Below are 3,487 nucleotides of genomic sequence, written 5' to 3'. Positions count from 1 at the left end.
TTCTTTAGGTCTTGGAGTGTGGAACGTCTCCAGGTGTTTCTCGGCCTACCGGCTTTCCTCTTCCCCTGCGGGTTGTAGTCCAAGGCCTGTCTAGTGATGTTGTTTGAGTCCTTCCTAAGGGTATGCCCTATCCAGTTCCACTCTCTCCTTTTGATGGTGGTAGCTATGCTATCCTGGTTGGTTATCCTCCACAGCTCTTCATTTGTTGTTTTGACTGTTGTAACTGTTGGTTATTTAACTGAGCCAAAGGTTTGCACAAGGTCCTTGAAGGTCCATTTTGTATTTTATTTTAAATGTTAATAAAATCTTGAATCTTGACTACTTCTCTCTATGTTCCTTTTATCCTGTAGTTGGGCTATAAGATCACAATAAGAGAGATATCTCTCTCATCATAAGAACAAAGCCAGGCTGCTCACCTGGAAGGTGGGTGAGGGCTTATGTGTATTGCAATGGCCCTTGGGTAAAGTAGCGCATCATGATGCACTGTTAACAGAAACGGCTCCAAGCTTCTGGTCACAAATGTGATGTATATGATACCCACCACTGTGTCCTTTATGACAGGTATGATACCCACCACTGTGTCCTTTATGACAGGTATGATACCCACCACTGTGTCCTTTATGACAGGTATGATACCCACCACTGTGTCCTTTATGACAGGTATGATACCCACCACTGTGTCCTTTATGACAGGTATGATACCCACCACTGTGTCCTTTATGACAGGTATGATACCCACCACTGTGTCCTTTATGACAGGTATGATACCCACCACTGTGTCCTTTATGACAGGTATGATACCCACCACTGTGTCCTTTATGACAGGTATGATACCCACCACTGTGTCCTTTATGACAGGTATGATACCCACCACTGTGTCCTTTATGACAGGTATGATACCCACCACTGTGTCCTTTATGACAGGTATGATACCCACCACTGTGTCCTTTATGACAGGTATGATACCCACCACTGTGTCCTTTATGACAGGTATGATACCCACCACTGTGTCCTTTATGACAGGTATGATACCCACCACTGTGTCCTTTATGACAGGTATGATACCCACCACTGTGTCCTTTATGACAGGTATGATACCCACCACTGTGTCCTTTATGACAGGTATGATACCCACCACTGTGTCTCTTCCGCCTTGTACATATATATTCTCTCTTTCGAAGTGGGTTATGCTTAGGGTTAGGGTTAGGGTTAAGGTTAGGGTTAAGGTTAAGTTAGGAACAACATATCAATTGTTGTTGAATATGCGGAAGAGACCCTTCGGCGCTAAACCAATCAGAGAGGGAGGGTCTTCGCTGTACACGGCTAGCCAATCAGAGAGCGTCTTCGCACACATAGGCTACGGGAAAAAAATCACGCAGTTGACAAGTCTAGATCCTGTTTCGATAACGCATTTAGATGTATGCTTAGACGAGGGTCTAAGATAAGATATACTATTTTATTTATATATAAACTGTTTATCTTCTCTCATATTTTTATCTTCAGATCTAATTCTGTTGCCTATATATTTATGTCTTTCTACTATTACATTTCTCTGAATTGATTGCATGTCTTATTGTCTTTATATGTATAACCCTGTATTAAAAGTGATGGGGTACCACAGGGCTAAAGGCCCCTCTTAGGGAAATGTATATTTCTGACATGAATAAGCAGGAATGGGGGATATTACATGTCTGTAAATGTATACAACAACAACAACAACAACAAATATTGAAGGGGGGCCTTTAACACCACTATTGGGATTAAAAGCCTCCCCACCACGGGGCAAACTGCACCCCGGAGAGTAGACTGCTCCATAAGATGATACATTACTTATCCAAGTACAATCATTGTATTCATGCTGGTAGGTTTTCATCTATTTCTACAAATGTCATTTGTCTCCTTTTTACCTCATATCTACAAGTTAGCTTTAGCTGGCGCGCGGTCTGGCCTATAGTGGTGTACAGCTAGCAGTTAACACCCGATATGCATTCGTTTTCAGTCAATTTCAGACAATACAAGCTTGTTATGTAGGTTGGAATCCCAGAGTTGACCTTTCAGACCAGCTGATCCAGTACTACTCCACACACACCGCAGAACTTCCCGCCGGCCGGTACCGGACCATGTTCTTCCACTTTACGGACATCGCGAGCACCAACGCCTACATCGTCCACTGTGAAATCAGTGAGGCAAAACAGGAGGCACACACATGACTCACAAGGACTTCTTGTGCGAGATGGTGCGTGTGAGTTGTGTGGCGTGGACATCACACTAGCTCCTCTTGACAGGAAGTCAGAGCATATGTCCCTGTTGCCATCGCCGCACCTACAGAGGACGTCAGACAGAAAGCCACACAAGGCCGCAGCAGGATCTGCCAGCAGTGTCACAAAAGGGGGGAAAAGGACCCTGACTCCCTGGAAATGCAAGTGCTGTGATGTAGCCCTCTGTGTCGTCATTGGCAGAGACTGTTTTGAAGCGTGGCACAGTTGAGCAGGACAGCACAGTACAGCACAGTACAATGTCGCACACACACACACACACACACACACACATATATGTGTGTAGTCTATATAGTGTATATATGTATATTGAATATTCCTCTTTACTTTTACTTACTTTTTTAACTTTTCTTTTTTTTTACTAGTATTTTTATTGCACATTACTTTAGTTACATTCCATAATGATGCACTATTTTTTTTACTGACTTTCTAAAAAAGCATGATGGTGAGATTTTCCAGTTGAGAATCTAAATTTCGTCTGGGTTTATTACCTGTGTATGGAGAAAATAAATTGTTTTTGAATTGAATTCTGTCCTGTAATCTTTTGTTTATGTAAATATGCTACCTGAGGGTGCATTTCCACTGTTTTATATGCTTGATTGAATATGTTTGCATTGTTTCATATACTAGTAAAAAGAACACATTTTCTCAATCCGATTTTGTGTTTTGTGTTGTACATGATGCAGTATACAGTATTATACAGTATTATACAGTATGAAAACTAACTGTCAGGTCATATATGTGAGACTGTGCTGAAAAAAAGGATACCAAACATAACATGGTAAAACATTTTAAAATGGGAATTATACAATTTAAATCAAAATTTGCTAAAACATTGAAAATATCCAACTCCGAAGAGCCTAGGCATTGTCCAACTAACACCTCTCCCGAAGGCTAACCGCCGGCCATGTCCGCCTCCACTCGTTCAACTTTCTACTGAATGTACAGCGAGGAGGAAACTAGTATCTGGAGAAGACTGTAGGCTAATGTCCCAAAATGTTGCCGTGTTCCTTTAAGGCCAAAAATCTTCTATGCTAAAACCTCTGAATAAATCTGTCTCCAACATATTCTGATTAGTCATGTTGAATTAAAGGTTTATAAATGTCCCAATATAACTTCATTACACTCATAACTGTAACTTAAACAAGCAGTATAACCAATAATGTAACTATTGTCAACCCTGTTACTGAGGTTACTGATGAATGTCAAAT

The sequence above is a fragment of the Notolepis coatsorum genome (assembly GCF_963971535.1).
Source record: "Notolepis coatsorum genome assembly, contig: SCAFFOLD_354, whole genome shotgun sequence".
Classification (NCBI taxonomy): domain Eukaryota; kingdom Metazoa; phylum Chordata; class Actinopteri; order Aulopiformes; family Paralepididae; genus Notolepis; species Notolepis coatsorum.
This window is presented reverse-complemented; position numbering follows the sequence as displayed.